This window comes from Nelumbo lutea, chromosome 8, assembly GCF_056320005.1.
Source record: "Nelumbo lutea isolate HS-2025 chromosome 8, American lotus-T2T, whole genome shotgun sequence".
NCBI lineage: Eukaryota > Viridiplantae > Streptophyta > Magnoliopsida > Proteales > Nelumbonaceae > Nelumbo > Nelumbo lutea.
In genome coordinates, this window is record NC_142691.1 from 21,770,399 (window position 1) to 21,792,927 (window position 22,529).

Sequence of the window (22,529 nt, forward strand, 5' to 3'; positions counted from 1 at the left end):
ACTTCTTTCTCTAAACAATTTTCTATCTTGCTATGTTGCTAGATCTTATTTTTTTGCTATCATTTATGTTTTTAATACTCAAGTCCCTGCAAGGAAAATAATGTGGTACAAAAATTGGAAGTTTAAAAAAAATCCCATAGTGAAAACTCACTCCCTTTCATCGGGAAAGCTCCCCATTCAGTGATGAAATTGGATGAGAATATAAAAAAGGGATTTCCTTAGTAGGTATTGTGAGGTTTGCAACTAGCAGGCTTTTCTCCCAGCACAAATTCCAAGCAAAGGGAGTCCAAAAACAAATATTCAATAAGTGGGTTAAGGGGTCTTTCCTGGATCAGATCGCCGAGGCAAAATGAAAAATTTAAGTTGGAATTGTTAAGGAATTGGGTCTCCACTAACAATTCAAGCTTTAAAGGAGACCACTAGTAGAACAAACCTAGATGTAATTTTTCTAGGTTAAACCTCTAACCTATGAACCTCTCCCTTTTCTGGGTTGATGTCCAGCCCAGTCCTCTAAACATTGATATTTATTATATATTTTAATGATGAATTTTAACTTTTGTTGATAATCATCCACTAACAAACGAATTTAATTAAGAATTGAAATACAAATTTACATGACAAATACTTGTGCTGTGGCATAGTGGTGGACTTCTTGCCCTTACAAATAAATGATTAGGGTTCAAATCACTTTGTCCTCTATTTTCGATTTTAAATAGTCAAGTTAGTGGCATGTCGAATTCAAATTCAAATTTGAACATTGCCTTAAATGCACTATTCAATTTGCCTTTAATAGTGTATTATTAAATGTGAAAATTTTAACCTTAGCTTTGGGAACAAATGGATCTCTTGGGTGCTAGAATGTATTTCTACAACAAGTCATTTTAAATGGTGCATTTGGTAGATCTTTTGTGCTTGAAAGAGGACCATACCTTTTCCTTTTTGTGTCTGAAGCACTATCTAGCCAACTTCACTACCTTGTTTTACAGAAAAAGATTTCAGGTGTAAAATTAAATAGAAACTGCCCAGTAATATCCCACCTATTTTTTTTAGATGACAGCTATCTCTTCACAAGGGCAAACCCAACTGAGAGTCAAAATCTGGTGAATGCAGTCAAACTTTATGAAAGGGCTTCGGGGCAACAGGTAAATCTCTCCAAATCTAAACTTTTTTTTTCAATAGAAACCTCCATCCAAAGTTCTAGAAGCTACTAGCCAGAAGCCTAAAAATCAAAAGGGTTGACCATCTTGGAATCTACTCTGGTTTGCTTAATGCTATTGGAAGATCAAAGAAAGACTTATTCAATCATCTAATTAGGAGAATTTAGACCAAAACCTCAAAATGGAATGAACTCCTCCTATCAGATGAAGGGAAAGAAGTTCTTCTGAAAGCAGTAGTAGCGACCATTCTAAACTATTCCATGTCCTATTTCTTGCTTCCCAAAGCTATATGTCAAGAAAGGGAAAAATTCTAAAGGAGATTCTAGTGGGAATCTCAAGACAATCATAGCAAAGTGAACTGGGTTTGCTGGGACAAAATAAGTAGAAGCAAAAGTGAGGGTGGACTAGGTTTCAGAGATCCAATCAATTTCAACAAAGCTCTGCTAGCCAAACAAGCTTGGAGACTTTGTACAGAAGATGAAAACCTTTGGTGTAAGGTCATAAGAGAAAAATACATAAAAGGCAACAATTTTTTTAACAGTCAACTTCCAGAAAAAAGGATCTTGCAGAGCATCCTTGCTGGTAGAGAAATACTAAAACTTGGAGCCCTTTGGGAAGTTAATACAGGGGAAAACATAAAAATATGGGGAGATCCTTGGCTAAAGGATTCCTTAAATTTCAGATTGATAGGCCTGAGTCCTAATAATGATGGCCCTATTTGGGTCAAAGACATTATTGATCAGGATAGAAGATGTTGGAATTTAGATATCATCAAACAATATTTTACCAAAGAAATTGAAGATCTGATACAAAAAATTCCCTTAGCCTCTGGTAACTGGGAAGATAAATTGATATGGAAGGAAAGCAAGAATGGCTATTTCTCAGTCAAATCGGCTTATTATCTTGCCCAAAGGGAAAGATTTGATTCTCAATATCGAAATCCAGTGAATGGTAGAATACATTTTGATAGGATGTCGAATCTGCCTTAGAAGGAGTTCTGGGGGTTAAAAATTGATCCAAAAATCAAAATGTTCATTTGGAAATGTTTTTGGAATGCAATAGCGGTTAGAAAGAACATAGAAAAGAGGAAAATAGTCCAATCAAGCCTATGTCCAATCTGATCCAAAGAATCTGAGACCTAAGTCCATGCTTTGTTCCATTGTGATCATGCTAGAATGATGTGGTTTGCCTCTTGTTTTGGTTATAACTTAGACACTGCACCAAATGACTTTAGAGTTTGGTTTAATTCATGGATCAACAGGTGTAATCAACTGAAGGACATAAATGATGAACTCCTTAGCTGCTCGGCTCTTTTGCTTTGGACTACCTGAAAATGTAGAAATAAATATATCTTTGAAAATGAAAATCCGAATCCCCATTCATTCATTATTTCTTTCAATAGGGCTTGGAAGGAGAGGATGATGACTTTGCTGAAAAAATGGCTAGATACTTTGCCAATGTCTAAAGACGATCAATGTGGATGGCAGTTTTGTGAATACTGGGAAGGCTGGTTTTGGAGTTGTTATTAGAGACAACTTAGGTTGCTGCAAAGCTATGTGTTGTGGCCCTACTTTAGCTCAATCTCCTCTTCAAGTTGAAGCTTTTGTTTGCTTCAAAGGAATTCTTCTTGTGAAGAGCCTAGGTAGGGGCCCTTTTGTGATTCAAAGTGACAACAAATTGTTGATCCAAGCACTAGCCTCTAAAGACATAAGAGGATGTCGGGATGCTTTCTTTTTCTGTAAAGACATTTTAGAATCTTGTAAAAGTTTAGGCTTTTCTTTCTCATTTTTGGGTAGGAAAAGCAATATGTTGGCCCATAAATTGGCAAAAAAAGGCCTTTTAGAAGTAGGGGTCTTCTTAGAAGCTATGCCGCTTTGGTTAGTGGACTTGGTGGATTTCCATCCCCTTTTGTAACATTGTCATTTTCCTATTTTCCTCTTAATGCAGTCCATTTTCTTACAAAAAAAAAAAAAAAGGAAAGACCATAAAAGTTGTAAGACCGTTTGGTAATGTGATGAAAATATGTGCGTTATGTGTATATGAATGTCTTGTGTGTGAGCCAACAAACCCTTCATTTAGCATGTCGGGCCTGCATACATTTTCTAAGGTGGGCCCCATATACCATTGGTGGACATGTATGTGGGGCCCACATACATTTTACAATGTGGGCCTAACATATCATTGGTGGGCATGCATGTGGAGTCCATGTGTGGGCATGTATATAGGGTCCAAATACATTTTCAAGGTGGGCCCCACACACCATTGGTGGACATGTATGTGGGGCCCACATACATTTTACAAGGTGGGCCCGACATACCATTGGTGAGCATGCATGATGCATGTGGGGTCCATGTGTGAATATGTATGTGGGGCCCACATGCATTTTACAAGGTGGGCCCGACATACCATTAGTGGACATGCATGTGGGGTCCATGTGTGGAAATGTATGTGGGGCCCAAATGCATTTTTAAAGGTGGGCCCCACATACCATTGGTGGACATGTATGTGGGGCCCATGTACATTTTACAAGGTGGGCCCGACATGCCATTAGTGGACATGCATGTGGGTCCATGTGTGGACATGTATGTGGGGTCAACATTCAATTAGTAGACATGTATGTGGAGTCACGTATGGACATCTATGTGGGGCCCACATACATTTTCCAAGGTGGCCCCCACATGCCATTGGTAGACATGCATGTGGGCCCTATATACATTTTCCAAGGTGGCTCCCACATACCATTGGTAGGTCCCACGTACACATTCAAATATTTTTTTTTTTTGTGAAAAGATAACCCGATTTCTTCTAAGCATGTGCATCATGCCACACGTTTGAAGAAGATGGGGGCGCTAAAAGACAGTAAAAGCTTCATTTAAAGCTTCCTGAAAAAACTCAAATTTGGGCTGCGGGCGTCTTTTATGGGCTGAAACTTTTTCCCAATAGATCTTTTCATTGCAAAACGGGAAAAGCTCAAATTTATACTGCCGGGCTTCTAAATAGCCCGAAACCCACACGGAAAGACTTACCAAACACGGCCTAAGTTAGTGTGGTATCTTTCCATGTTGGCACCAAAGCAAATTAGGAACCCAACTTTTTTGGGCATTTCACATCCACATACAAGCATGAAAAGCTGTTTCTGGTTCTTTACCACACACTTAGAATAGATCTAAGTTGACTGCTCTCCTCTTTCCCGGTTTGCTTGTACTGCAATGGCATTGTTGCAACGTCTCTAAATGAAGGACTTTACTTTGGTCTCTACATCTAGGTTCCAGATTTTCCTCCATGGGGGGAGGGGTTTTAATGAAGGGGGTGGGTAATAGATCTTTATTCATTGAGGGACCTGTTCTTTACTACTCTGACCTTTGTTTACTGAACAACAACTTTCACCCAGAATAATCTCTTCTTGCTAGCAGATTCATCCACCCCCGAGACCCATTCTTTGGCAATGTGTCACTCAGGAAGTTCTTATTCCTTAGGTATTTACCTCTAATGGTTTGACTCCATAGATTGTTTTCCCCAGAGACTATCCTCGAAGCTAGCTTGGCAAGGAGAGCTAGGTTAAACTCCAAAAGTTTCTAGTAATATTGTCCCATTTCAGCCAATGGATTTTGTTTCTAGTAATTGTTTTCCCCAGAGGCTATCCTCCAAGCCCCCATCAGATTTGTTTCTAGTATTTTTGTCCCATTTCAGCCAATTGATTTTCCTTTTTTCCTCTTTTTTTTTTGCAGCTTTTCTAATTGCTTGCAGATTGATTGAGGTAGAAGGAAGCAGTACATCGTGTAGGCCAGAATGGCTGTCGCCACTGCTTTTAGCATCATCTCTTTGCCTGCTTGAGAGAGGTAGGAACCACCCCTGGTATGTTTTACCTTACACTCTTTCCACTACGTTAGAAAACAAGGTTGCCTTAGTCCTCTCAAAATCTGTGGGTAAACCTTAGTATTTAGAAGGTCTACTTACCAATTTGATTTTAATGGTCTGGGCTAGGATCTTTCCGAGTCTAGGGTGCAAATTTGAAATAAAAAACACTTCGAATTTGGAAAAATTCACCTTTTGGCCAGGCACCCTTTCATAGTATTGGATGCCATCCACCACTATTGCTCCTTCTTGTAGAGAAGCCTTGGTGAATATATAGCTGTCATCTGCAAAATAGTAAGTGGGATATGGTCGAACAGTGAGCATTAATTCTTATACTTGAGAGGGAGGAAGAAGCAAGTAGCTGATTGGGATGGGATAGGCCTTTGGGTTTGGACCAAGGTGGACTAGGTGGGTTATGTCTGTGTGTCTCGACTGTCTCATACCAGATATTGATAACTATACACTTAGCCGGAAATAAACATTTACAATGTATCTTACCTACTATAACTCTTAAGACATGTTTGGTTTTAAATAACATCAAAATTCAATCTAAAAAGGGACATTTTCTTGTCCATCATTCATTATTTTCCACGTCCCTTTAAATTAGATTTTGAGATGAAATGGGAAAATGATTTCCGAAAGACAGTTACAAATCTCTTGCCTGCCTCACATTTCTCATCTATTTCTTTACTGAAATGGGAAATTGATTACCGAAAGACAGTTACAAATCTCATGCCTGCCTCACCTTTCTCATCTATCTCTTTACTTTTTATCCTTTGTGTCAGTTTGGGAGGTGTATAAATACAAATATATAGTGTAAAACTTTGTATTTTGTCTGTATTTAACTGTACATATTTATACTTGTATTCTTTCCAAATCGAACCTTTCACTCTTTCTCTCCTCCAATTTTCTCCCAAGCTTCTTTTTTGTTTGGTTATTTGAATTTGTTTACAAAAATAAAAAATTCCAAAATCTATAATTGCAGAAAAAGAAAGAGCAAAAATTCATATCGTAATACAAAACAACATGATTCAAACTTTAGAAAAAAGTAGGAAATTTGAAGAAATGAATCACCATCACCATCCGATTTTACAGTGTAACCGCGATAGCAAAAGACATAAGGGAGAGAGAGAGATATTATGAGATATTTGTTGATGGATTTCATAACTCCATAGAGCTTTTGATGCAATGACAGGGATGGAAAGTGAAACTTGATTTGTTCTATTGAGGGTTTGAATACTGCCAAATAAATAAACATGAAGAGAGATAGAAAGAGAGGGGATAGTAAAATTTGGCTGAAAAAATTGTTCATGGTAGTGGAGATCATTGTTTTTAAAACTGGATCGGACTGGACGGTTGGATCGGAAAAACTGGGAACCGGTCATCTGGTCAGTTCTATTTTCCTTCAAAATCGCTTTTTCTCCAAAACTGTTGATTTTGGTCAATAAACCACTGAACTGACTGGTTAATCGTTTAAACCATTCGAATCGATAACTGAACCCCTGACCAGTTTGGTCACCGGTTTGTTTTTAAAAACCATGGTGAAGATGGCTGGAGAGGAAGGGCGGTGAGGGTTTAGATGAAAAAACAGGGATTTTGAGTGAGAAAACGAAAGAAGGAACCGGAAAATAATGAAGAAACCAACGAGACAACCGGTAAACTTTTGACTATTTTAAGCATTTTAGATAATGCAATGGTCTGAATGGAGGACAGAAAATGACTCTTATTCTTCCACATCAATTCGTTTTTCTAAAAATAAAATAAGGGGTTTTGTCGATTAGTCCATACTGTAATTTAAGGCAGCTATAAAGTGAGTCATGCTGCCTACCCTTGGCCCAGTCATTGTAGAAATTAAACTAGGCCATGCTGCGACCCGACCCATATCCCTAAGCCGTGTCAGACTTGGGTTTTGAGGCCTGTGGGCTAGTACAATTCAAGACACTCTCTGTGTGTATATATATATATATTCAATTTTATTTAAATTTTATTATAATGTTTTTTAATTTTATTTTATTATCTGATATATAAATAATTGTATATATTAAAATTTATATAAAATAAAATTTTAAGATTTTTTAATATACTTTTTTAAATTCATACCACCCACGGCCCAACATGTGGCCATGTCAGGCTTCCTTTTTCAAGGTTTCAGCCAAGGAAGTACAGCCAACCTAGGCCTGTTACAGTGCTGGCTGCCCACCAATCGGTTAAGTAGGTGTTTGGTATCAGTGCTGGGAAGATAGCACTATTTTCTCTGGGCATTCGTGTTGCAAGTATTTTTTATTTGGAAACGTTATTGCCACATGGGCTGTTTTTAGGAAAGTAGCACTGGTTTTATTTGGTATTAGTGCTGTAGAACCATTTTCAGTATTGGTTTATATTATCCAACATTCAAGATGATGCCATATCATCTTACTATTTGCAACAATGAGCTTTTTTTTTTCTGAAAAAAATATTAAATTTGACATTTCTTCCAACCATATTTTTCATCTGAAAAATGATACCAAACAAAGGACTGTTTTCTGAAGCACTGATTTTTTAGTTTTTCTAATGTAGTGCCTACATGGGGCTGTTTAAAAATAATGGTGAAATGAAAACCTAACATGATATCCTTTTGGGTTTCTTGCAGATAAGGGCAACATTACTCGTCTTCCTCCTCTGCCTCTGTATTCGTGGTAGGTTAAGGTCGCCGGTGACAACTATGCCTGCGGTGCCACCAACATAACAAGGAATCCCTTCTACATCTTGCCGGAGATTGGCAAACAAGCCAAAAACTTGAATGCGGCCGTCGATTTACTTTCTAAGACAATGGGGTAGGATGGAAAGGAAATTAATGATCAGAGATCAGGTATACAAACACGAGAGTTCAACCTAGGACACTCTGTCTTTTCTAAGCTTATTAGGTTGATTGAACAAATAACCAATCGGTGTAGTTACATAGTATCACTCAGAAGTGAGAACTCAGAAGCAGAGCTCTACGGCCATGGCGGACGAAATAACAAAAACCCGAAACAACACCAGGCTGGCCATACTGGAGCTCACCGACATGATCAGCGTCCTGATGATCTCAACGCCATCGTTTGCCTCTAGGTCCCCAACGCCATCTGGCAAGGTGGTTCCAATGTCCTTTTCTCCGCCTCTGAGATCCTAGTACGTGTCCTCCCAACTGGTGATCCCAAAAACCTCCAACGCATCCTTCAAATGCTCACCAGCTATGATGTCTTTTCGGAGCACATCACCGACGGCTCCTCAAAGCGCAAGTAGTATCATCCGCAGGAATACAGAGCAGAGGAGGAAGGCTACAACAACGCCTTTCTTGATATTTTTCAAAAAATTTTACCCTATTTTAATTATTATATAAAGATATTATTTATTATTGATATAAAAGGTAAAAAGTTGTCCTTATCTTCAAAAAAACCCTATCCTTTTTATCTCTGTTTCCCTCTTACTTTCTGTCAAACCAAACCAAACTTCCCTAACCTCGTGAATCCCGTCATCATATAATTATCCATATCATATGTGTAATATTTCTGTTTCACGCAAAAGACCAGTATAATTCGAATTTGGTTCTGATCCCAATACATGGTCCCCAACTCCCAACGGCTATTAATTCAGCCGTACATTAAAAATTAGGGGTATTCACGGGTCGGGTTGGATCGGTTTTTTGAGATTTTTTCAATTGACTCGATTTTGTCGGATTAGCTAAGAACTGAAACTAACCCATTGATAGGCCAAATTGACCTGATCGGTTTGAATCGGGTTGGGTCAGTTTGGGTCGGTTTTAGTTTTGCTCCTGTACAAAGCCAAATAAAATCTGAATTAGTTGATAATTTGATATTCAAGAATCCAAGATAAATCTAAATTTAATTCAGGTAAAGAATAAAATCAATAAATTCTTCATGTAAAAACAAATGTCAATAATGGGCCTTCTAGAGTAAAAAACTAGGTAAATCAATAAAATAAAAATTTAGAAACCTTCTAAATTCTAACTTAGGTAAAAAACTAAAAAATGACACTTAATTGAATTCTAATTATAATTGCCTAATGGGCCTTCTAGAGTTCTAGTTCTAGTAGAAGTCTAAAAGTAGAAGATTATTAGGAATTAGGAAACTATTCAAACTAGTAAGTAGGAACTACCAAACTAGTAGAATACTAGTTCGGTTTGGGTCGAGTTGATTTCGATTTTCATGCAAGAAAACCGAAACCGACCCAAGATTTCGGTTTATGTATGTGCCCAACCCAAAACCAACCGATACAGATGAAAACCCGGCTGACTCGAGTTGGGTCGGTTAAGTCGGGTTGGCCATTCTTATGAACAACCCTATTAGAAATGGTTGGAAGCGAGCTATCATTTGTAATTTAACATGTGGAAGTGGAAGAGAGTTTTTGGAGAGTGAGAGAGACGATTTACGTGCGCATTGGGGTGTTCATGAAAAACCAAAAAAATTGAAAAATCAAATCGCAAAATGTAGTTAATCGAACATGTCAATTTAGTTTTGGTTCAAAATTTTTGAAAAACTGAAGGATCGATTCGATTTTCGGTTAACTTATAAAAAAACGATGGTTAATTAAACCGACCGATATATATATATATATGTATATTTTATAAATATTTTTAATATATCTCATCTATTTTCTATATATTTATATTATATTTATAATGATCTATTTACAAATATATTATACATTTTTGAAATATTTATAATATATTATATATCATTTATTATTTATAATATAATATTATACATATATTTAGATAATATATATTATAAATATAAAAAACAGAAAAACCAAAGAATTAAACCGGTCAAAAACCAAAACCGACAGATCGGTTAACCGGTGGTACCAGTTCAATTTTGATTTAACAAAAATAAAAAACCGATGCTACTGATTTGGTTTAAAAAAAGGCGCAATGATTCGGTTAACCGAACCATAGACACTCCTACTGCACATCATCCAAATCATAAAGAAATAAAGAATTTGTCGTTCTCCAGCATCACTTTCCATTGCCACGTGGCAAGGAAAATGGTTTTAACAATAAAGTTGGGGAGTTCACATCTCTGCCCCACAAGGGGGCTCCCACAATACATCCTCTCCGTGAATTGCGAACATCTCGCGATGATAATACCAATCCCAATGATATCATCATGCAGATGTTCTCAATACACGGCGGAGATGTGATCTCAAAACTGGGCAAGCTTGTTTTCGGTCTCCGTTTGTATTTGTTTTATTATGGTAACTAAACGGGAGTATTTCAGAAAGTATCTACCGACAGCTGCCAATCATATGATTAGAATACAGTAGAATTCAGCAACTGGGTACTAGTTACCTGATCGGTCTTATTTCTCTTATATATTTGGTGAGCTAGCTTATCGGCATGAATCGGATCAACCGATCAAACGGCCAGGAGCTCAGTCTCTCTAATAATAATAGTGAAATCTCACATCAGCACGAGTCTCCATCACGGCGCTGTAACCCGAGCTAGCACAAAAGCGTACAAAAATCATTGCAACCGTTGTCGGGGTCCACATGATTTGGACATATCATATGTTAATGGCTTTTACACGTGGGACGCACCTAATAATTGAGCGACACTTCATTTTGCGCCAGCATTAAACCAGTGGGGACAACACTGGTCCAGTGGGCATTTGTATATGTGATAATATTTCTCTATATGGTCCATCATTTACGTTTGGACCTGGCAAAAAGGTTATCCAATTCGCGAATTGGACCCAGCCAAACTTAGAAAAAACAGGGTTAGGGTCTCATATTTATTTATCCGAATATAAAAATGACCTGATCCCACCTAACCCAAAAAAATTGGATTTGATTGAATTGGGTCATGGGTCAATCCGTTGATTGATTGTTAAATTTAATTGGGATTATTTATACATTGTTAAAAGTTTTTACTTTTTAATTTTTTCTATTTAATCTTTACTTTTTATTGTTTACTTTTTAAATTATTAAGTGTTCAAATTTTTTATTTTATATTTAGAATTTTAAGGTTAATTTTTTAATTCAATCCAACCCAAAGTACATTAACCCATCCCAAACCCGACCCACCCAACCCAATTGCCTGATCTATTTACGTTTCACGAGTATGAATCTCCGGCCCACGGCGACTTTACCCGTTCCTAGAGCACGGAGGTAGTATTTTGTGGGCAAGACCGTAAGAGATCCAGAGTCACGTTTGACAACTCACTAGTATTGGGGAGTGCTGCTTCGAGTCCGGACCCCTGTCCATAAAATATGTTTCAACACTCTACTATATCAATATGTTTTGGCACCACACATCTTATACTTACACATGGCGGGTCCCATTGAGAGTTCTAATCGTATATCCTCTTTTGCTCAATATTTGCCAATCACATGTACCTACATGTTGGTTCCACATATCATAATGACATTAAAACGATGCGTGAATTTTGATCATTTATACTTCTATTTTAATTTTTAATTTTTATATATTTATTTATATTATGAGCCTATTAATCTCTTATAATAAAATTTGTAATAAATACTTTAAAAGGTATATTAATGAAGTATTCTGATCATTTATTCGGGTACTCTTAATATGTGACTATTACATAAACTTAGATGTAGGTCCATATAATTAATGACATCAAAGATGCGGTGCTATATGATTTGCAATCCTGAATTTCCACGTGTCATGAAGGGATTTTAATAAGAATATGGTGTAGTATAAGCCGTTGATGTTGCTAAAATTTCAGGATTAGTTGAAATATTTATATTTGACTTCATTGGATTTGGATAATCAACTCTTGTGGTCGTTGTTGTTGTATATATAGGTGGTGGCAATGGTTCTATGTTGACGGGCAGGTTAATGACTTACAATGAGATAATGTCATGTAACAAGTGTGTTAATCAAGAATTAATGGTTGGTACAAGAGGTGTGGTGTTTCTCACGGTATTGGGTGTTAGGAATACGCATCACACCTCATATAGCGCACCTCACGGGTTTCCCACCGCACATCATGTATTGGGAATATTTCCCAATGGCAACTCCGTGAAATGTTTTCAATGCTTGTTGAGATGTGCATGTGAGGCATCAATGTTAACTCTGATGTTAGTTATTGTGGTGTATTTTAAATGGTAGGTTTAAAAATTGAATTCACTTTTGCATTTAGATTTGATATGTTGTGAATTGTCGAATTTGATATATTGTCGTGACTTCATCATTACTCATTTCAATTAAATCAAGGTCCGGCCACAACAATTCATTAAAGAGTTCGATTTCCTGATTTTAACCTAACAGGTTTGAAACATATCAAAATAAAAGTTATTTGTTTGGAACTCATCATACCTTTGGTAATGTTTTGTACTATGTTGTGTGGTGTAATCTATAATACAAAAGCTTTGGGTTCCAAAATCAAATTCAGCTAGTTTCAGAATATGCCATAACTTAGAAAAGCTTATGTTTGACTTGGCATGTTGTGAGACCTAACAAAATGGATATAATCATAGTATCGATTAAAGATAAAATACCATCTAATAAATTAGTATTTTTTTTATCTTTTATCAAAATTAGAATTGAAATTGTTAATTGAGTGGTGGCTCGATTGGCATATAAACTGGGTTGCCCTAGATGAGATGTGGTTTTGAGTCTCGCTATCAGTTCTTATTATCTTTGTGAAGAGTTATTAATGTTGCTAGAAAAAGTATTGTATATGTCAAGGAGAATTGAATTATAACCCCTATGAGGCAAAGGCGAGTAATCAATACAAAAAAAAAAAAAAAACTAGACTTGAAATTTAATGATAATAATTTATTTTTATCCATAAATATATAGAAAACATTTATTTCAATTAATGACATATTAAAAGATACAAGGTTTGGCTTGTAGCAAATAAGATGGGAGGTTGTTAATAATATGGTTTGTATTAAAATGTCAGGATTATTGGAAAAACTTTAATATTTTATTATAGTTTTCTTACTGGATGGATGGTTCCATTAAATCTACACAATTAGGAAGATTGTAGCCAATGGTAACTAGTAACCATTCATTTGATAGGGCCATGGGGAACCCTTTTTGAATCATGCATGCAATGCTTTAATAACTTGGAAAAAGGAAGAAAATGAGATATGAGTTAAATGTAGATTAACAAAATAGCTTACATATGTAGAAGAGAGCAAAAATGTACAGTTGCAATACAAAGGAAAATGCAAGCATTTGTGCCCAATCCTTCAATTGTAGTGGTGGGATCTACTACAAACAAGATGTGTACAACAGGCTACATAACATAATCAAGATCAGGGTGTCAACTGGACTGGATTTGGTCCAATCGGGTTAGTCCAATGTGAGTTCATTACAAATGGACTTGGTCCAAAGATTGTCTAATCTGTTCAAGTTTCTGTTAATTTAGATTGGTTTCAACTCAAACCTGGTCCATTGACACCTATGCTCTTGTCTTTTATCAATGGACCAGATATTGGCTCAATCTAATATAAATTCATTATGGACAAACCAAGCCCAATCCAATATGTCATATTGGTCCATCTAGTCTATCCAATCCATCCAAATGGATTTTGATTTGGACGGAGTCCAACCCAAAATCGGTCCATTGACACCCCTAATCAAGAGTGAATATGTTAGTCATCCGTATAGGTATCAGTTGTGATGATGCGCAATCTGGAAACTCCTAACTGGAAGGTTGCTTGGATGTGCTCATGTGGCGAGTTGGATTAAACTGCAAAACAAGGATCAGAGAGGCAAGGGTGGATGACTCGGTGATGTCGCTCTGATGCTTAAGTCAGTATATTTGTTGTGGTCGTGAGCTAAAGAGCTTGAATGTGAGTAATCGCGCATACCTCCTCATGTCATTCACGCATTGCATCTGCGATTTTTGGGAGGTCAACTAATCAGTCCGAGATCCTCGGAGGTAATCGCCACACACATTGACCATCCTTCGGAACACTTGGTACGTGGACCAACTTCTGAGAAACTTGGGAGTATCGGGATATGCATACTGAATTTGTCGGCGAGCACAACTCGCAGGTCACGTCCTGGATCTCAGTCAGGTTGGCAAGCCCTTGAGGGAGGTCGCTTCTCGCATTGAGGTCACATCGGCCAGTGATGAAGCGCTATAGGTTGGCCCTAGATGAGGTACTCTTAGTCGATCTAAGTTGTGGTCGAAGTTGCTAGGTCGGAGCAAAGACGAACCACGATCTGAGACTCCAAATCATCGCTTAGGTGGTGTCCATGTGTCGTCCAACTGTTCCAAGATGTCATGTGTCACGGCGTGACTGGAGGGCCAAATCCGCCCTCATCAAGTTGTATGGTACAATTTTGTTCACTCTTGATGGGTTATGTGGCCTATTGTACATGCATTCCTTGTTTGTAGTAGATCAAGTGTAAATTACACCCGTCTCTATTGCCCAACCTAGGGTGAAGGCTGTGTTTAGTTGCAATGCAAATAAATTTGCATTGATGCAAAACCTTACCAATGCAAACGATATGAGTGTAAATTCTGACCTGTTTCTGTTTCAAATTTTTGCTTATTTTCTTTGATTGTGGTACAGATAAAATAAATGAAGACATGAAGTAGAATAAAGTAAAATCCAAAATAAAATTAAATAAGAATTTGCATTTTTTCATTTGCACCCTCATGCATTTATACTAATGCAAATAAAACTGCACTGCAACCAAATGTAGCCCAAGAAAAAAAATAAAAAACCTAAAGAGAAATAAATGACCCAAAACAAGGAAAATGAGAGAGGACATTAACCACAAGGATTCCTGACCAATTACTACTCTCCAACATTGATTGGTAACCATGGTTCAGTGGTAGTAGTTAGGAGTTGATTTAATGCTTTAGTATGTGGAAAATGTGTTAATTTCAGAGCTCAGATCCGTTGTGACCATTGTTTATTGTAACATGCTCTAAAACAAGACGATCCCTTTAGTTTCTTTTTAATTTCTAAATTAACTTTAATTGAGTGATCAGTGTTTTTTATCTTTTTTTTTTTTTTTTGGATTTGGTTACTGGTGTGTCCATATTTAATTGACCTGTTGAAAGAATGTGCTAGAAACTCTAATTTAACAGATTAATATTTTGTGATTGTAGGGTGTAATTTATTCGGAAAGGGTAATTTAAAAAAAAATTGTTTTTTCCTATATTTACAAACTTTGTTTTATAAGCAGAACTAAATTGGGAAAAGAAAAACTTATCTTTCATAGTATACTGAGTCTGATTCACTATCACAGAAAGAAAATCCTATTCTGTTTCTCCAAAGTACTTATCTTCGGCCTGGTTTGTTTGAAGTGCAATTTCATTTGCATGGGTACCAAAATATGGGAGTGCAAATGATTCGAGTCTAAATTTTCATTTACCTTTTTAATTTTTAGTTTTTGTCTTAATTTTAATTGTTTGAATTGCATATAAAGTATGACAAAACCTATAAAAGCAAAGTAAAACCCAAAGGCTGCGTTTGTTTTTAGTATAAAGTTTTTACGATGTAAAAATACATCAATTAAAAAGTGAATCGATTGGTTTAAATATAGTGAACTGTTAAACTGAAAAAGGAATTAATAGTTAGTGCCCGTAAAATATTGCATCGACTTTATCGATGTAGTCTTTACATTGATTATTGATGTAAAACTCCATTGTGAGTGGAGTTTATATTGATTTTCGATGTAAAACTTACACTGAAAATAAATATGAACAAAAGCGAATCGAGGTATAAAACTTAACCCTATTCTCATTTACACCGAAAACAAATGCAGCCAAAGCAAAAATGTTAAGTTCATCATCTGCACTCACTAGTGAAAATGAAATTGCATTGCAAAATAAATGAAGCCTTGATTTCAAGGTGGAAGGTACAATTAAACATACAAAAACTGATATCTGGTTATGGAAACCAAACCAACTTGAATAGAGATGAGTAAGTAGTGGAATGTGCAAAGACGAAGAAGCTAACAGTGATGGAAAAGAGAAACGTAGGTAGAAGAATCAGTTGCCTTTAGGCACCAAAAGAAGAAAAAATAAAAAACCCAGAATCATCAGTTACGTTTTCAACTTCTTTTACTTGAAGGACCAAACTTATCTTTCTCATCAGTTTACATCAAATATATAAATATAAATTTCAAATGAATATATAGGTAAGTATTTATGTATGCAAGCATAAAGCTCCTTTTTTTTTTTTAATTCTTCTTTTGCTTTTGAGACATGCAATATTAGTTATAAATTACTGAACCCATTTGGTTTTTCCAAAATTAATTAAGGCTGTGTTTGATTTAAAGAGAAAAATAGAAAAAAGGAACTTTGTATATCCCCATCTTCCCCTTCCTTTCTTTCTTTTTTTTTTCAAACCATACATAGCCGAAGTAGACTATACGAATTATTTATTTCACAATTTTTGTCATCACTTTCTTCACTCTCACAATTAAGGAAGCATGAACCCCAAATGGCCCCCTTTTTCAAACCATACATAGTCGCATGCTGTTATCAATTTTTTTTTTCAATAGTAAATGCATTTTATATGCTAAAATTTTCAATAATTTAATGAAAAGTTTAAATAAATTCATTATTAAATTGATAATTTTATTTTGTTTAATAAAAGTAATTAAAAAATTATAAACAGGTATAAGAGTTGTCACGTGGCAAAATTTTTAACAAGTATTTGTGTCATTTTTACACATCAAGTAGAGAAAATAATTAATTAATTAATATATGTAACAATTGTTTTCAAACCACTAAATAAAGCAGTGGCTTTTGGACTAATGCCAGATGGTTGCATTTGGTGACTTATGCAACTTAGGTGGTGACGACTGAGAGAGGTGCACTCAGGAAATATTCTTATTTGTTTTGGGTTTTCTTTAATATTATATTATTTATTTTGTTTGGTTCTCCTTTGTCTAATTAATGAGATGACATGTGAAGAAGATGAATGCGACCTGCATATGCACACACATTATATTTCAATAGAAAAATTAGAGTTTACATGTTACATACGTTATTGTGTTAGAAGATAAGCTATCAGATCCAATTGTTTGAAGATTAAGACCTCTCCAATTAATATCACATTCAATGTACAAGTGATTAGAGAGAGAGACAGAAAGAGAGAATCAGCCGCACAAGGAATAGTTGGGGATGATTTTCTTTCAATTAAGGCTTTTTGAAGTAAAATAATCAGGCTGAAATTACTTTTTTTTTCTTTTTTAATTTTAATCAAGGAGGGCTCCTTCACATGAGTTTTCATTGTTTAGTAAGCGATTTGTTTAGTAAGCTAGCCTACAAATGGTTGTTTAAGCCAGAAATTTTTAAGGTTTGATATTATTTTTAGTCTTAGGGGCGGCCACCTTAAAATTTTATTGATCATTATCAAAAGGAAAAGGAAGAAAAAAGATGACAGGAAACTATTAGCTCTTTCTTAGAAACTGAACCTTACCCAAGAAAAACCAAAATTAAGCAAAAACTACAAGATACAAAGTCAATAAACATATTCTTCAAAACAAACAAAGAATCAGTTTGGAGATAGGGAATGGGCATATTTTTAGAAGTCAAAGTTGTGCTACAAACATGGGACCGGTAATGATGGTGGGTTAACCCTAGGTTTATTTAGTTCAATCTGTCCGACAGGTTACTTAGGGTTTTCTTCCATGAGTGGTAGGGTTAACATTGCCAACTGATTTAATATCAATATTGATTGGACTGTCTATTAGCCTTGGTATCGCATGGCATAGACAATCATCTGAGAAGAGAACTAGCTATCAATCCAAGTTTGTCTTTGTCTGGGTGGTGATGAAGAGAATTGGGTATTATCTGGTGAAGGTGATTACTGAACATACTGGTAAAAACAAACTCAAATTATGACCAGGAAGCTTTTTAAATTGCATTATTGGTCCCTTAGGGATTGGTTTGTACAAAGTAGTGGAGGTAGTGTTGATGCAAAACAGCAAACCCAATAATGTTCTACAACCTGCAGAATCCAAACTACTATTGAAATTTGAAATAAGGGTTTGTTAATTCCTTGTTCTTTGTAGCAAGTTGCTAGCTTCAGACAGCAAGGTTTCCAAATTGATGTTGGCAATAGATAGCCAATATGTTAACACAAGCAAGTAAAGAATCCAACAGCTGGAAAAGACAGGGGCCTAAGGGTCTACCTCTGGAGCCCACAAGTCCACAACAGTCCACTTGTATGGTTTTCAGAAGATCGGAACTCACCATGTAATGGGTTCCACCAGTAGGTTTATTTGGAGTTTGTGAAGAAAAAAGAAAAAGAAAAAGAAACTCACAAAAAAGAAAAAAAAATCTCATAAAAGTTCATCTCCATAAGATTTATCTATAGAGTTCATCTCATATTTTTAGGGAAGCCAATAGGCCAGTAGAGTATTTAGCTAAACATGGGTGCTGAAGGCAGTTCTTATAATGTCTATATGAACGAGAATGATCTCGGATTTTAACTGCAAAGACTGGTCCGGAATGATCATTTGGTCTGATATGTGGCTTGGGTGAAATAGTTATCTCCCCTTCACTGCCATTTTTTAGTGTTGAGTTGAGTTGGTAAGGGAGAGTTTTGTATTGTTTGGGTTTGAGGCAAAGTCGGCTACGTCCTCCCATTGATTAAGTTTGGGGTAAAAAAAGATTTTCTAAAGAGAATAAACATTGATAGAAAATAAAACTATCAACCTTGGACTATTGGCAATCATCAGACAGTGTTTAACCATATTAACCACCATGCAATGTTTTAAAAATCGACCTGCAATCAGAACCGTTCTGACTATCGGTTTGTGGGTCAATGGTTTGACTGTTCTATTTGAACAGATGGTCTGTTTTAACAAAAAAAAAAAAGATAAAAAACTGTTGAATGGGTCAACGGGTCATTGACCAATTCAATGATTTTTGGCCAGAGACCGAATTTAAGGTAAAATAAAACTGATTGACTGAATGATTTCCAGGCTGGACGGTTCAACCATCCAGATCAACGGCGGTTCAAAAATATTGCCACCATGATCATAATGAAATTTGTGGCCTGGCCTGAAACCAGGTCCCCCTCAGGTCCCGAAATTTGTGGGCTGTGCATGGGCATTTTTTATACATTAATAGAATGCATAGAAAGTCTTACGCTGGGAAGCCGAGCCGAGCCTAGCCCAATAGGACAAGGCCCAGGCTTTTTTATATAGCCGTTATAAATAAGCAAATCTTGCTAAAATATAGCCATTATGATAAAACGGATGAAAGGGAATTTCATAGCATACAGTGATAAGAGCTTGTGAGACCTGTGCAAGCGGCGCAAAAAGTTTAAAGTGCCAAACTCGGACCTCACTATCTGAGCAATCTATATCCAACAAAGACCAATCTGAGCAAGCATGAATCCCTCAAGAGAATCTATATCCAACAAACTTCAAAGCATGAGCTTCAATGTGTGGGGTTTTAAAGGCTCCTCCTACAAACTCGGACCTCACTATCTCAAATTCAGAAGAAATTAATTGTCTTAAACCAAGCTGTCATTAAGAAAGTTGAAAGACAACCCTCATTTAGAAACAGTAGTAAACTAGAGAATGACCCGTACAAGCCAGTATTTTGATTTCTTTTTATTTATGTATTGTAATAAATTTAGGTTATTATTTTCTTTCATTTTTTGTATAGATTTGTTTTTAATAATAATCCGCTTTGAAATGAATTTTTGTTTATTCTTTTTACAATGAAGATAACTATCACTAATTGTTTTGAGAGTGGATTTAACTACCATTTGAGAGGGTAGATGCATGTTTGGGAAGGGAGGTTTTTGTTTGAGAGTGAAAGTAATCACTTTTGAGATGCTCTTTTTTGAAAGGATAAGATGCTATTTGTTTGAGAGAGAAGCTCTCTAATCTGAGGGCTTTGTTTTAATATATTAGTTGTGCACATGTGATGATGCAGTGACATTTGTTAAATTACAATGCACCAAGAGCTCTTATACTCTACTGCACAAATTTTATTTTTGGTGTTTTTATTGATTCATCCGCTTTATAAGTTTTTATGATTTCGTATGATTGATAATAGTAACAGGTGGGGTAACTTATCACAATACAAGGGGGGAGGGGGCCGGACTGTAGCGTAGGTAGAGGCTTAGGAAGAAACCCAATATTGATCCTTCCACCTCATAAGTTTTTATGAATTTGTATAGTTGGAAATAGTGACAGGTAGGGGAACCTATCACAATACAAAGAAGGGGAGGGTGTATTGTAGCATATGTGGGGATTTGGGACAATACATTAAAAAAAACCAATATCAGTTCCTCCACTTCAAATTTTTATGAGTTTGTATAGTTGAGAACAACGATAGATTGAGTAACCTAGAAGAATACAAGGGGAAGGTGGGGGTTTTGAATCAATATATTCAGAAAACCAATGTCGATTCCTCCACTTCATAAATTGTGGGGTTTGGGAAAATGCATTCGGAAAATCAGTATTGATTATTCTGCAAATCATTGCCCGGGTCGAATGGTTTGGCGGTTTAACCACTTAAGTCAGCGGTTCTTTGACCAAATCAGCAGTTTTCTAATGAATTCCGAGTTAAGCCTTAAATAGAACGGAAAAATGACAAATTTCTGGGTCAAACGGGCTAACCACCTGGGTCAACGACATTCTGAAAACCTTAGTTTATATAATTGGGAACAATGACAGGTGAAGAAACCTATCACAATACTGGGGATGAGGTGAGGGTTTGGGATAATACATATAGTAAACCAATATTAATTCCTCCACCTCATAAATTTTTTTTTTTAATTTGTATAGTTGAATAGTGGGAGAGCTTATCACAATACAAGGGGGATAACCTATCACAAAATAAGAGAAATGCTGGTAGCATAGGTGAGAATTTGAATCAATACATTAGAAAAACCAATAAAAATTTAAAATAATACATCAAACCAAAAAATTATCTCATGAAAGACCATTTAGTTGAGAGTTATGATGATGCACATTTTCTCACAATTAGACAGTTGTGGCTTCAATATTACCTATTTGCTCAAATCCAAAATAGGACATATTTTACATAGGATAAATGTAAAAAAAAAAAAAAATACTGCATCTTTGATGTGAGGGTACAATTCCTTATTCTCTTGTGGGCTTTTACATTTTTATTTTGATGGGCCCTACATTCTAATCATCAAACCATTTATTTGGGAAAGGGGTTCATAGCTCGGTGGTAGAGCATTTGACTACAAATGAAGAGGTCATTAGTTCAAACTTGGTTTCAAACATCAAATCATTTATATACTATTCGTACTATCCATTACTGTATTGTTGGGCCTTAATTAACTTTAGTTTAGATTAATTTCATACACAATTCCGGTACATATTTTTTAATTAAAATTGTCAGCTTATCTTTTCCTTTTTTTTTCCCACTTCAAAAGCAGCACCACATTCGGTCCGGTCCTAAGTGACTCTGTAATATTCTTGGTAAATGTAACATTTTTCTTCTTATTCCTAGTTTTCTTTTTGTATCTTGATAAATATAATAATGTTTTTTAATAGAATAAAAAATAATGGACCATGCAACCAAATCAAAACTGATAATTTGTTTTCATTGAATTATGTTGTTTGTTTGTGTGCCCCATGTTAAATTGATGACATCAGCTGGCTAACATAAAAAAATAATTTTGTGTCACATGCATTGCTGCTTGAACCAAGACATTGAGGGTCCAGGTTTAGTTCAATCTAGTCCTAGATGAAGGCATAAAGAGACTGTATTTGTAATTAAGATATATTCTGTCCAAACAGACTAAATGTCTAATCAGTATCTTTTTTTTTTTGAAAAGAAAGGGAAAAACTATATATACATATATCATGTACATTGATTTTGTTTCATTTTTATTTCTTTTTAATTTTCTTTTGTACCAATCAATCAAGTGAATGAAATATGAATTGTTGTAGGTATGAATGCATAGATTTTTTTTGCTGCTGTTTCACTCAAATGACTATCTTATGATTCTAATCAATGGTAGGGGACGTTTGAAAATTCTTTTCGTGTGGTTTACTGGGTTTTTCAAAGTTCTGAAGATCAAAATTGGTCTTTTTCTGTTTGGTAACTAAAGATAGGAATCTAAAAATACCTATGCCCTAAGAAGTTCACAGAAGTCCAAAATGTCTGGAAATATAGAAGCCAAAAATGAATTTTCCTGTTTTTTTACACCTAAAAGCTTTTAATTTAACAGCTCTGTGGCCATGGTAGAGTAGGGTACTTGCTAAATGATCAAAATATTTAAAGACAAGACCCCAAAAGCTCATTACATTTTTTAACCATTTAGGCTGTTGAAAGATGTTCCTAAAAAAGATTTGCCAAAAGACACCTTAAATATTTTGCTGTTACATGTGACCTTTCACAACTTTATCATAAATCTGGCCAGATTTTATTATGTTTTAATTAATTGGTTATAATAAATATATTATGAAATATTATTTTTGCCCTCTTTGCCCTCACTTAATTAATATATAAAGAGGGAAGAGTGCGCTAAATTAAACAAAAAAATCCATAAATCTTGTCAGAACATTCATACTTTTCATAATACTAG

The 22,529-nt window shown here is 35.6% G+C and overlaps 1 long non-coding RNA gene across 1 annotated transcript; it reads left to right on the forward strand.

Moving 5' to 3' along the window:
* Positions 1-4,327: 4,327 nt before the first annotated feature.
* Positions 4,328-7,932, forward strand: LOC148843293 (uncharacterized). Its single transcript, XR_016103579.1, has 3 exons — positions 4,328-4,466; positions 4,886-4,996; positions 7,642-7,932. It is a non-coding gene; the product is annotated as an uncharacterized LOC148843293 (long non-coding RNA).
* Positions 7,933-22,529: the final 14,597 nt, after the last annotated feature.